Source organism: Nuphar pumila, chromosome 16, assembly GCF_984573655.1.
Source record: "Nuphar pumila chromosome 16, dmNupPumi1.hap1.1, whole genome shotgun sequence".
NCBI classification, from domain to species: domain Eukaryota; kingdom Viridiplantae; phylum Streptophyta; class Magnoliopsida; order Nymphaeales; family Nymphaeaceae; genus Nuphar; species Nuphar pumila.
The window spans coordinates 25,455,003-25,470,204 of NC_143264.1; positions in this window are offsets into that span (position 1 = coordinate 25,455,003).

Below are 15,202 nucleotides of genomic sequence, written 5' to 3' on the forward strand. Positions count from 1 at the left end.
TTATATCAGACCCGGGCCCGACTCAGACCAAACCCTATACGGTCTGGGTATGATGATAAATAAGAAAACCCGATTAAGACTCAGGTCCAGACCTGAAGGCCCAATTAATACATAGATCTGGGTATAGTTTGTTAAATTTTATACCAGACCCAGGCCCAACTCGAGTTCCGATTAAGACCCGTAATTTTTCAATGTAAAAATGATAAAAAATATTATTTTACCGGGTATGGTCTGGATCTGGTTCATGTAGTTCTTATCGGGTCTAGATATGGTTTCTCTTATAGTGGACGTTATTAGACCTGGGTCCGGACCCAATACCATTCCCAAAAATTGGGTCCAAGCCTGGTTCCACCTGGGTCCAAACCAAACCCGACCTGTTGACACCCTTAGTTTGTAAGGCTGAGCAAATTGGGACCCCTAGTATATGGGTCCCACCTTGGAAACACCCCGATATCCTGTTGAGATCTGCCATTATTGACAATAAGCTTTTTTATCCTACTAAGACCCGCTTGGGTGGCAAGCCAAAGTTAATTGAGCCTAGCTCGAGCTGACTTGGTTACAAAAAAATAAAATGTGTACATTTTTCAATTTTAAACATAATAGAATTTGTACGGACCCCTTGGTCCCAAGTTCGACTCCCACTAGGTGTGCAGGTGGGCTCCAAAAGAGCTTGGGTGTCTGTGACCCCCACCCTAAGATTACTATGCAATAAACTTACCGAGCCAAGTTCAAATTAGTTTATTTATGAAATGAATACATTGTTCGAAATCATAAGCAATATGTTTAAACTCTAAATTTGTTACTTGTATGCCAAACTTATCAACTGTCTACACTTCAATATATTAAATATATTTATTAGTAGTTAGCTAGCCTATACGAGCTGAGCTGAGCAGAGCATTCATTATACATGTTAGTTGAACATGAGTTGAGTCTAAACGGCAAAAAAGGAGTAAGGCTAACGTTTAACCAGGAAAACAAAAGCAGAAATAACAAAAAAAAAGTAAAGGTTTTTTTTATCTTTTCTTTTCTTTTTATTTATAACTCGAACAAAGATCTGGAAGCGCTGGCTCCGCCTACCATACTATGCTCTTCATGCTAGCAGTGTAAAACTCCAAGGCTAGGACCTCCACCCCTTGGGGTTTATGCTGGGTGTCGGCTTGCATAGAGGAGTGACGCCCATGGGATTCGAACCTTACCACCCATTTAGGGACAAGACACCATCCCACTACGCCAACCCCTCAGCCTTTTTACAATGAATAACCATGCTCTGAATAGAGAGGGTGATGTATGTTCTCCCCCGATGATTCACTGAATCCCACGTATGTGTTCGGAGGTCTGAATGAGCACCACATATACATGCACATGGGGCTCGTATTCCCGTGTATGTTGACATCACTTAGCATTGGAGTCTGGTGTGGTTGCAAAGACTTAAGTACCTTTTCTTCCTATTCTTCTCATAAAACGATGATTTGAGAAAATGACAAAAATGCCTTTCATTCAAAAAAGAAAAAACAAACGGTTCAAAAAAAGGACAAACATGTCCTCCATCCAGAAACTCGAGGATGATGTTGACTCTTAAAAGTCTACACAGCGAAACGAACCTTAATCGTTTCACCGATGGTGATCCGGCGATCCGATGGTGAGTCGACGATCCGATGGTGAGCCGGCAATCCGATGGTCATCCGGCGAAACGAACCTGAGCCATCAAAAATGTCTGTTTGAACTTTTCATCGTCATCTTCTTCTTTTTCCTTCTCTGTAAAACACTGTAAAACACTTTCTCTCTCTCTAGAGAAGAAATCAAAGGAGACAAAGAGTTCCCCCTGGAGAAAGCCATGAACATCAACCATCTCACTCTCTCTCCCTTCTCTTTCTACTTTTGTGCACATCCAACAGACGATCTTACGTTGCTCCATCAAACACCGACTGACCTGCACACTGACTGTAGCATTTTTCAACTTGAAGAGTTCTGAAGCCTGATTCAGAGTTTTTACCCTTACAGAAGAGGGGTCTGAGGGCTCCTCCCAGCGTGGGTAGCATCATTCAACTTGATGAGTTGTGGAGCCTGATTTAGAGTTTTTGCCATTACAGGAGGGGGTCCGAGGGCTCCCCCCCGGCGCGGGTCTCCAACGAGCCCAACAACGATTTATAGTGTTATCTGGCCTTCTAACAACGATTTGTAGCATTGTCGGGCCTTCCTACAAGCTCCACAGCGATTTATAGTGTTATTTGGTCTTCCAACAACGATTTGTAGTGTCTTCTGCAAATCACTATAGCGATTTGTAGTGTTATTCAGTAAGCAAATCGCTACTCAAATTAGGACCAACTTGTCAGGATCATATCTCTCTAGCCGGAGGTCATATTCCAAATTCGTAAAAAATAGTGTCTTCATTATTGAGTTTAGTTTATTCCTGTAAATTTTCAGCGATTTCTATGGTCATTTCATTCTCCATTTTAACTAAAAACCAGACCTCTATTATTCTGTGTTGTGCAACCCTACAAATCGTTGTAGGAAGGCCTGACATTACTTCAAATCGTTGTTGGAAGGTCGGATAACACTATAAATCATTATGGGGTTCGTTGGAGACCCGAAAGCACTACAAATCGCTGTAGGAAGGCCCGACAATACTACAAATTATTGTTGAAAGACTGAACAACACTATAAATCGTTGTGGAGCTCGTTGGAGACCCGACAACACTAAAAATCATTGTAAGAGAGTCATTGAAAAATCGTGGGAAAGAAACAGAAAAAGAAAAATAGAAAAATCGTGGGAAGGGGTGTTACGAAAACCTCGAGCAAGAAACAACCGAAGGAAATATTAGCCCCACGATTAAACAAAATGCTTCATTGGTCTTTTTCGATAGTTAAAAGAGGGAAAGAAAATAAAAAAATTATACAAGGCCCCCAAAAAATTATACGGGACCCGCGCTGGGGGAGACCCCGAACCCCCTTCTATATGGGCAAAATCTCTAAATCAGGCTCCACAACTCATCAAGTTAAATGATGCTACCCACACTAGGAGGAGCCTTCAGACCCCTCTTCTGTAAAGGTAAAAACTTTGAATCTAGTTCCACAATTCTTCAAGTTGAACAATGCTACCCATGTTGGGAGGAGCCCCCAAACCCCCCTCCTGTAAGGGCAAAAACTCTGAATCAGGCTCCACAACTCATCAAGTTGAATGATGCTATCCACGTTGGGAGGAGCCCCCAAACCCTCCTCCTGTAAGGGCAAAAACTCTGAATCAAGCTCCACAACTCATTAAGTTGAATGATGCTACCCACGCTAGGAAGAAGCCTTCAGACCCCTCTTCTGTAAGGGTAAAAACTCTGCATCAGGCTCCACAACTCTTCAAGTTGAATGCTGCTACCCACGCTGGGAGGAGCCCCCAGATCCCTCTCCTGTAAGGGTAAAAACTCTGAATCAAGATCCACAACTCATTTAGTTGAATGATGCTACCCACGTTGGGAGGAGCCCCCAAACCCTTCTTTTGTAAGGGTAAAAACTCTGAATCAGGCTCCACAACAGTCAATGTGTACGTCAGTCGGTGTTTGATGGAGCAATGTAGGATCTTCTGCTGAATGTGCACAGAAGCAGAAAGAGAAGAGAGAGAGTGAGAGGGTTGATGTTCATGTTCTTCTCCGGGAGAGATTTCTTTCTCGGATAATCCTACAGTGCAGAGACTGGGTCTTAAATAATCATCTTTGGGGCACTTCAGTCTTTACAACCACTCCTTTTTTAGAATTGTCATTTTTTTTTGCACCAATGGAGGAGAGGGCACTTAAGTCTTTGCAATCGCATCAAACTCCAATGCTAATTAATGTTGACAAACATGGGGATACGAGACACACATGCTTAAATACGTGGTGCTCATTGGGACCCCCCGAACACAAGATGTAGCTAACTGCCCTCTTCGAGAGGAGAACATTGCTTCGCTCTGAATAGGGTTAAATCAACATAGTTAAGCTGCGATCTTTTCATACCTACTTTGTAATCCATCAGTCATTGAACTGTATCTGTAAATATGTGAAACATTTAACAAGTTTTTTTTAGATTTTTTCAAAAAACATCAAAAGAGGGCCAAGGAGAAGACATCAAAAGATAAGGTGCAATATGATTGCACAAGTATTTGTGCATTAAGTACCTGATCACCCTCCATCTTGAGGACAGGGTCTGTCGAGTGTGGAGCCCAAGACTCACAATTTTTGTGCAATCATATTGCACCCGACCCGTACTATGCTACTATCATATTAGAGAGAAGACACAAAAAAGATTCTTCCATGATTGAGTCAAGAAACATTCTTTTGAAGTGCACTCGAAGCATAAAAGCATTGTGCAAAGCAAAAACTTTATGTTTGGAACTTCATAAAGGGGTTTGGAAACACAAAAAAAAGAAAAGGAGCCTACCTTTTTATATGAAAATGGGTTTGCAAATCTCAACAAGGACATGCTTTTGGTAAGATTGGTGCTACCCTAAAATGCTGAGGGCATGTGATAATAAGAAGGTTATTTGGTGTCATCTTTTCAAGAGGAGGTGGAATATAGGCAAAAAATTGGCAAGTGGAAACAATAATTGATACTTATATGCAGGTTCTACCCAAGTATTGGCCAAAGCACATTCTGTGTCTTTTCTCCTTTTTGAGTCAAAATATATGAGCTCATGCTCGTTGATGATGACATTGTAGTGACTATGGGTTTGTATGGCTAGAGGAAGACAAGAAACTTCGAGCACTAAAAGATGCCAGTGCACCCATATCGTATAGCCAGAAAATTCGATACGATATTGACCTGAATAGATTATTTTTAATAAATGTAAAAAAATAGCTTTAAATTATTAATTTTAACATTATTTTAATAGATTTAACACGCTGTCATGTTCTGATTGACATGTAATATTTTTTATTTTTTTTGGCTGATTCATAACGATTCACTTGAGAATTGGTATCGGCCGATTCACCTGAATCATTGGTCAAACGATACATGTCTGATTCGATACTGACAACATTGGATCTTATAACATTTAGATATGAACTAAATTCTACCCTGATTACATGTAAACTTTATGAGAGCGAGAGAGAGAGTCAAGGTTTTGTTGGGGAATCACATTCTCTCATGGTGCAATGAGGTACAAATGCCTCATTTTCTTTTTATTTTTTTGTTATTTTTCATGATACTAACCTTACAGACATAACATGCATGTTTGCTTAATAAGAATCAGTTCTTTGATTGTCCAATTATGATATATACATAATTTTTTATAATGCTTTAAAAATCAGTGGTCCACAATGTGCGATGTTTTCTCAACTCATAAAATCATGTTTTTTCTGTGAAAAAAGTCAAAAAATGATTCAAGAGCGAATGACTATCATTTGGAACATGCATGAGGCCTAATTGGTTTAAAACAACATGTACCTATTACTTTGAGGCAACATAACATCATGGTGCTATTACCAAATGTAATCACTTTATTGGGTATAGAATCTAACCAAATTTGAATATCTCCTCTCTTTGATCAGCAAATGAGTTTGAACATTGAAGTCATTTAAATCAAAAGGTAATACACAAACATGTATGCTACAATTGTTTGTTCATATAATCTAGTAGAAATCGCTATTTGTTTCATATTTTCTCAACTTTTTTGCAGATCTAACTGTACGGACGTGACTTACATAGTTTATTTCATGGAAAAAAGGTTTTGGATCATGTCTTTGCAATATGTAACTAGTTTCTTTAAGGAATTAAAAAATCAATAGTCTACAATGTATCCAAATTGCATGACTCAACAACTCAGTTTTGCATCAAAAAATATGATTTAAGATGTAATCCATTGCAACAAACCGTGCAGATCACATCTATAAAGTCAGATTGTGCGAATACTACTTGTACCTATGATTGTCTAATTAAAATGTAAATATAGTAATTAGTTGCAAATAAATAAATAAGTAAATTATATAATAGGTAAAATATATGGTGGTTTTATACCATGATACCAAATGGTAGTACCCACCCATGTTGGTAAGGATCTTGCCACCCAAATGTTATATCTAACCGTAGAGATGTGTTTAGCATGATTATTTACTATGTTAGGAGGTTTCATAATGTCTAACACACCACAAGATTATACTTTTGAGATGGTGAGAAATCAATGGCTCACAATACCTGAAGACAAAGGTAGTTCAAAAAAGATATAAAACGTCATGTTAGAGTCAACTCTAACACATGATAATAGTAAATACAACACGTTAAATATGATCCAAAGGTCAGATTTTGTCTTTGGAGCATAGGGCTACATAAATCAAGTGAGTTCTGTCATAAGTTATGGTGGCACAGTATATAAAAAATATTTGCTACTAATAAAGGTAAGGAATTAATGAGCTATAAATCATAGGTGCAAGTTGTATCAACTCAATCTAACTACATAGATGTGTTCAACATGGTTTGTTTGTTAAAGATCAAGCCTTGGATCATGCTTTTCTGATGTAAAAATGTGATCTTTTGAGTTATAAAATTTTGGCGCATTGTGGTCCATTGATTTTTAGACCCCTTTAAAAACCTAATTACTTGTTATAATCACATGATTCAAAGTAAGTTTCCTACTAAACCATGTAGATCACATCCATAACATTTGATCTACAAAAAAATAGAAATTTTTTTAAGAAAAGAGTGATTTCTACTCATTAGTTCCTTACCTTCATCAGTAATCAATATTTACTAGGGTTGTCAACGGGTCGGGTTTGGTTCAGACCCAGGTAGAACCAGATTTGAACCAGATTTTACGGTATGGTATCAGGTCCGAACCCTGGCCTAATTGGGACCGGACCCAAGCCTAATTGGGACCGGACCCAAGCCTAATCGCTTGGGTCCGGTCCCAAGCCTAATCGGGTCTACCATAAGAGAAACCATACCCAAACCCAATAAGAATTACATGAACCAGACCTGGACCATACCCGATAAAATAATATTTTTTTATCATTTTTACATTAAAAAATTATGTGTCTTAATCGAAACTTGGGTCGGGCCTAGGTCTGGTATAAAATTTCACAAACTATACCTGGAACCATGTAATAATCAAACCTTAAGGTCTGAACCCGGGTCTTCTTATTTGTCATCATACTCGGACCCTATAGGGTTTGGTCCAGGTCAGGTCTGGGTAAATCTGACCCGTTGACACCCCTAATATTTACCCATATATATATAGAGAGATGATATCCGCCGACCACCTTTCTAACCTACCGTCAGCCTACTAGGCTTTTCAAGGTCTTTTCCATGTTTTCTTTAAATCTGCTCATATAGATGTATTCTATATGTTTGATTTTTATAGTAATCGACTCTTGGATCTTCCAATTTTGAAGGTTTTTATAAAGTTTAAAAATTGATGGATTAAGATTTTCATAAATATTCAAGGCTTAAAAAATTGCATTTTTTTTACCTAAAAAACATGATCCAAGCGTCGTTTCCTAGCGAATCAACCATGTCAAACACATTAACCAGGTTAGATTTGCAAAAAGTAACCCGAAAACACTCATTCACTCACGATAGGCTAACGATATGCTAGAAAAGTGGTAGGCAACTACTACCTTTTCACACACACACACACACACACACACACACACACACACACACACACACACACACACATATATATATATAGTGATGTGTTGTAACGGCCCAATTTTTTAAACTGAAATTTTTAGGATTTTTTTTTTAAATCACTTTACACGATTTTTTTTAGAACACAATGAAAACTCTTTTTAGATTCGGTTCAAACCTTGGGTGGGTTACCAACACACACTTGAAAGACTAGAATAATAGATTCAAATCATCAATTAAATTGTAATAAATTAAATACTAGTCTTTCAAATATCAGAGTTTACAGGACTAAAGAAAGAAAAATAAAGTAAATAAAATAATTTAGTCCATCCAACAGCCTAAAGGACTATGACCCTCGTGACGCCGCCTCGAGCCTCATGTCATTGCCCTCTACCTTATTTGTTACCTAAAATATTAAAATGTAAGGACATTAGCCACAGCCTCAGTAAGAAAACACCCTATACATAAGTATGGAAAGAACGCAAATACACAAAGCATACATCTTTCTCAATACAACCAAATCATATCATGTTATAACCTATAAACTCAACACAGTTAAAGATCACAACAATAATAATTTAAGTATACAAGATTACACAATAATTTATTCTTACCATCAAGTAACGTACATGCAATATATCATTAGTAATTAAGACGATAATGAAAAAGATCCATGTATGCCAACATATGCATGAACTAGAAATTATACATGACATGCATAAAAATTTATGCCAATATTTAACGAATCATTTAACCACTAGTGAACCTAATCTAATGCATTATTTTTCTTTTCTTTCCTGAAGGGTACATACTCAGGACCTAATCCTAACTCAGCAATCAGATGGGGGTTTATTATGCTATATATTTTAATTAACCCATTGATTTGAAGAGTCAGGCCAAACATCCATTGAAGCAGTTTTTAACCGAGAGAGAAACTTAACAGTGGTCTAAGGAATCGATTCCTACTCAGCAATATCTCGTACTAAACATTATATCATAATCAACATGGGTAATCACAAACTTACATCCTTAATCAGGTATATTAGAATTTACTTTCTTTGTTCATCCTCAGAAATTCACCATATCTTGAAAATAAGTTTCACTCTGGATCACCTAGTCTTGGTAATATATAACCTCACAGGTAGTTTCCGCCCTAGTCAGATTACTTGGTCTTGGACAATACACTTCCTCATAGGAATTTACCATTTTTGCTGGTTACATAATCTTGGACAATTTACCTCCTTACGAAGATTTACCGCCTTAGCTGGATCACCTGATCTTGGTCATGCATACCCTCACAGATATTTAATTTAGAACAGTTCCTCAATAGATCTATTGTCATACATGTATAAACACAGTTAACCACTCATTGGGTCAATAGCCACCAATTCGGGTACAAGCAGGTATACATTTAACATGTATCACATCATAGGTTATAATCATATGGCAATTCAACATGTAATCACATGTTAACATATCAGTAGGGTTCTACGACCCAATAGATTCGTCATTCAGCTTAAACTTTTATCACATGCATTCATAACCTCAGCTCATGTGGTATTTCAACATCACATAGAATCACATCATCACATACATTGACATCGCAACATAGCCACATGTAACATTATATTTTATATTATTTTAAATCAATACATTCATAAATTGAACCTGGAAACATGAGTATTTGATTAATTGAATCAATTATATCTCAAAATTCAAAACATATGCATTTTATAATATAAAATATCTAAACCTCAAGCATATGTATTTCCTACCTTCGTTATTCAAGTCATACATATATAATTTATACAAGTATGCCTATGCACATTACATAGTACAATCATCATACTTAAATATCATGTTCTAACATGCAGTCTCATATGTCATCATGCATAAATAATCAATATGCTTGCATATATAAAGGCTGCAACCACATACAATTCATGATCATGCTTAAACAAGAAACAACATGTATAATAATTTACTTCACACTGATCATGCCTTATGATATTCGATGTTCGTTAACTTGCGTGTCATATGAATGATTATAAATCAAGAATAACATAAAATAGATTCGATTTGCATGCATATCAGTTCAAATTTCAAGATAAACATTCATGATCATGCTGCATAATGTAAAATACAATTAAGCATCCATACATGTCATAATGTGCAAATTCGGATCCCTATTAACCCGGTATTGGAAAACTTATCAAAAATCATAGGGACTGAATCACACTCTCCTAATTTTACTTAGACTACCCTCATATCTCAGGAACACAATCCAAGAAATAGAACCAAAAAATTCGTTACAATAAAATAAAAAAAACTTTGAGACTAAACCCTATTCAGGAAAAATATAAGACAGATCTTGTCAACTGCAAAAATTCATCCCGGTTTGAAAATTTTCTCCAGATCTACGAAAAAATCTTTTAACAAAAACCTTTTTATAGGATCTTATTATATATCTTGCCTTTTACCCATATTTTTTATTTATTTATTTTGATCAGTCTTGGTTGGGTCTTTACAATCATTAAATTCATTGGTCAAAACAGTTCTGCAGACAAAGCAAAAAACCTGTGATTTATTGCAATAGATGTTTCGGCCTCAAAATTGTTTCAAACGAAATGAACCAAGATTCTAAATTCAATCTCTGAATGTGTAAAACACTTTAGTATTTTTATTTATTGGTTTGGTTTTTACAGAGATATCATTTTTTTTTAAAATAGGTCAAGATAAAAAATTGCTAACAGAATAACTAAGATTAAAACTCATGCAAGATCAATGGAGTAAGAACAAGATTCAAGGTAAAAATCTATACAATCACGAATTTGTAGATTTGTTTTAAAGCATGATATTGAATTAAAAATACTTTCAAAACCTTTTTCAAACCTATTCCAGTTCTGATCCACTATGGATCTACCATGATATTGAATTAAAACACGGTTTATGAGTTTGCATTCAATCTATGCTACGCGTAGGATGAATCCTACCGAAAACATATTTTTGGAACCACCAACATCTTTGCCTCTCATCCTAGCACCTTGGAAAAACTTTAATGGCTGCTGGAAAAACCTTAAGGAAGAAGAAGAAGAAGAAGAAGAAGAAGAAGAAGAAGAATTCTAATGAGAATGGAAGAGGCTGAGAGAATTAACCTTGTTAATCCTCCTCATGAAGGCCTTTATTTATAGATGGACTTAGATAAGAGTCACATCTCTAATATAAGATGTTAATATCTATTAATTTTTTTATTAATAAAATAAAAAAATAAATTATGAGTCCTAATTCATTGAATTTCAAAATTACTTGAGATAGAGTAGAAAGGTGGAGACTTCTTATCCTGGCTTGAGCTCCAGTAATATGGTAACCTTCCAAGAGTCCTACAGACCCATAGACTTAACATAATTTAGCATTTAAACAGTTGATTCGATAGTCCTTGAAACGTAGATTGTCGTAGTAGTTTCAGATTTAGCCATACGCACACAGATTGACAAGAAAATTTAGTCGACATTAAAAAACATTGATTTTTGACCTATAATTAGGCATGAACTTTGGTCAATGATAAAATGTTCAAATTAACATCAATTTGGGCATGTAGATAGTTGATTTTGATGCCCTTGAAATGAGGAACATCAAGGTTGACTCTGATTTAATAGATGAGCCACTGATCGGCCAAAAATTTTGTTGAAACAATAATAACATTGTTTAGAGTTCAATCCAATGAGATTGAATCCAAATATCATGAGTTATATTCAACCCAATCCATCACTAATTAAATCCAAATGTCATGGATTATATCCAACCTAATTGGGTTAGATCCAAATACCATTAGTTAAATCCACTATCTAATTTGAGGTCTAAATCCATATTGAATCTGAATGTCAGAATTTATATCCAAATCCAATATCTATAATCTAAACATATACAAATCATTTACTTTCTTGTTTAGTCCATATATTTTAAATTTTACAATTATTCTTGCAATGTTCTTCATAACTTGGACTTAATTTCATAATAATTTAAACTAAAAAAATTAAGAAAATCAAGAATTTCAAGAATTTCAAGAAAACTAAGAAATTACACTCATGTCATAGATGTAGATAAAGTTCATCATTTATTCATTTTAATTTCTAAAGAAAAATCTCGAGTTTTACATGTATAGTAGTGCAATCCATAGGTGTGCAATGAAAATGGGATGTTGCTTCAATGAAAAACGGGATGGTGCTTAGCGTCCATCACACGTGTGATGGACACTCAATGTTGTTTCCATAAAAAACACTGAAAAAGCATCAAAATCATGCACTTTTAGGCTTTAGTTTAATTCTAGATTGTCACTAAAAAACCTTTTGTTTAATGCTAGATGCATCACCTAGGGGCTTTAGAACGGAACTGGGACCTTTAGTGCGGTCCAGAATCGCCGCTAAAGCCAAAAATTGTGTAAAAAATGCTAAAGATAATAGTTTTTACACCATTTTGCATGTTGTCCATCCATTACGCATGTGATGGATGACCAGCGTGTTTTCATTAGTATCTGCACACCTAAGGATTACACAACTATGAATTTTTCTATATATAAATATGGGTTAAGATTTTCTACAATCGTTTGCATATGAAAACAACTTAGCAAATGAGGTGAAATCCCCTTGTTTGGTATGTATGGGTTAAGATTTGCTACATCCACAAGTGTTAGATGTGATCTAAATGTTTTTTTAAGTAGGAAATAGCATTTGGATCACCAACCTGTATACAAGTTTTTCAAACAATCCAAAAAACAACAGCTATGAAAGCATCAATTTTATTTAACTCATAAAAACATATTTTTTCATTGGAAAAACATGATCCAAGAGTCGATTCCTACTAAATCGATCACGCTGAACACATCTATGATGTTAGATTGTGTCAAAATAACTCGTATCATGAGATTCAAACTAGGTTGTAGGTACAATCACATGTATCAAATATAAACCCTATATATGTATTATATATAGGGAAATGAAAACCTCCCTAGTGGAAAATCGTCCCAAACCTCTTTAATGGACATTTTATTGAATTTTTGGTGTTTTTTTTATTTTGACCATACAGATGTGATCTATATAATTGTTTTTATAGGAATTATCTCTTGCAACATTTGATTCTGATACAAGGATAGGTTTTTATAAGTTTTAAAATCAACGGCGTATAATTTTTGTAAATTTTGGAGGCTCCAAATACCATTTTTTAATCTAAAATTCATGATCCAAGTGTTGATTTATAGTAAATCAATCATGTTGAACACATCTGTATGATAAAAAAAAAAATCACTAAATACCAAAAAAAATCCATTAGGGACATTTGGGAGGGTTTTCATTGGGGAGGTTTTCATTCCCCCATATATATATATATGGAGAGAGAGAAGCTGGTAGCTGTTAATCACTTTTTTGGCTAACTGCCAACTAACCGGGCCTTTAAAGTTTTTTTTTATGTTTTCCTTAAATATGACCATACAAATGTGTTTTACATGCTTGACTTTAAATAAATTTACTCTTGGATAATCTAATTCTGATATGTAGGCAGGTTTTTATAAGGTTTAAAAATCAACGATATAATAATTTTATAAATATTCAAAGCTTAAAAAATCAAGTTTTTTATTAAAAAACACAATCCAAGTGTCATTTTCTAGTAAATTGACCATGTCAAACACATCTGTACATTCAGATTTAAGAAAAAAAAACTGGTTAGTACACACACACACACACACACACACACACACACACACACATATATATATATAGAGAGAGAGGGTGGTAGCTGCTAACCTATTTTCTAGCTAACCACCACGCTAATCGAGCTTTCGAACGGTTTTCCCCATGTATTACTTAAATTTCACCATACAAATGTGTTCGACACATACGATTTACTAGAAAATGACACTTGGATCGTGTTTTTTCAATGACAAACATGATTTTTTAAGACTTGGATATTTTGATTGTCAATTTTTTAAACGTTAAAAAACCTACTTGCATATTCGATGACCCAAGATTTGATTCCTATAAAATTAAGCATGTAGAACGCATCTGTAATGCCTTGAATTTCCAAAACAAAACTTGGTCAAAAATTCATGGATTTTTTTTCTTCGTAGCAAAATTTAGAAAAGGTTTTTAACAACAGAAATAGACGATAATGAGTTGTTGGTTTTAGAAGATGTCAGGCAAGTCACAAGTATATGACCAAGCACTCATTGACCAGCAAAGTATTCCATTTATCAAAACAAGTTATTTATTATAAACACCACTGCTTGAAAAAGAACTATTCCATAAAACTAGTTTTATAAATGAAATGTTCAACACAGTCTGGAGAAACCCTGGAACTTGATGTCGCCCTGCTACGTATTTCACATTGCAGGTTAAGTACCTGTATCTCCCATAAAATAGGGTCAGAACCATCGTTGGTCTAGTAGGAAAGCATTCCAATTCAAACAAGTATAAAGCTGAAAAATACAAGGAGCCTCTTAGGGTCGTAATTGAAAACAACATAGTTCAAGTCTCTACGACTTAGCATATAAATACGGAAGCCTCTTCAGGGCCACAGTTGGAACATCATACCTTAAGTCTCCATGACTTGGCATATCGGTATCCCACAAATCTGAGCAAGAGCTCATCGAGCTTAGCTTAGTCACGCGGATACAAGATGAGTTCTTTTCCCTATCGGTCCAACAGTTAATCGATATCAACACCTTTCACAAGGTTATGCATGAGTCATAATAACAATGCATGTTCATTCATTTATTTATTCATCGCAAAACCTATAACTAATGCATTATTTAGATATTAATCGTTCACCCCCTGGTACATGGGAGAAGTATGACTTTTGCATCAATGCAATGTTATAGGGGTTTATTATGTTATGTATTTTATATACCCCAGAGGCCTAATGACCCTGTCCATACTGGGGTGGCAGTCAAAGCTCATGCTGGGAGACCCCCCACCAGGCAATTTCGGATGCATCCTTCTACTGTAGTAGCGGGGTTAAATCCCTAGATCTTAAGGATAACCCGACCTCCAAACCTCCAAGTGACGGGAGGTCGCTTAAACTCTTTGGTTCATAACATAATACAGGTCACTCGAGGTGGTACCATCACCGTCATGCAATGGTGAACGCAAGTTCTGAAGGGGTTCGACAACATAACCTTTCTTATTAGGATGTTGAGTGCCACACAAGCAATCCAATGCATTCTGCACCAAGGGAATATGTACTAAACCCCACCTAATATTCCAAAGCACGAGCTGCCTGTGTGGTTTAGGGACTACCGTTATGTTTTATTCATATACTTGCAGGACCTTGCTCTCGGCCTTCACGAGTGCTTCACCCCTTGCGAGTGGACAACCAACTCCAGCATAACAACCCTTACGAGTCTTATTGTAATACAATGTTTTACATGGGCATACATAGACAATGATCTCTCTGGATCGACTGCTCGGCGTATGTAGTCGCAATAAACACTGACCTAATCAAGGCACAACGGGTATTCTGGCGCATTGGCCCTTACGTGTGCAGTATCTTTCAAGGCAAAAGTGAAATGAGCCATCCAGACAGGGTTCTAACAATGGGGGCATCATCGTGCCATTCATACTAGCTC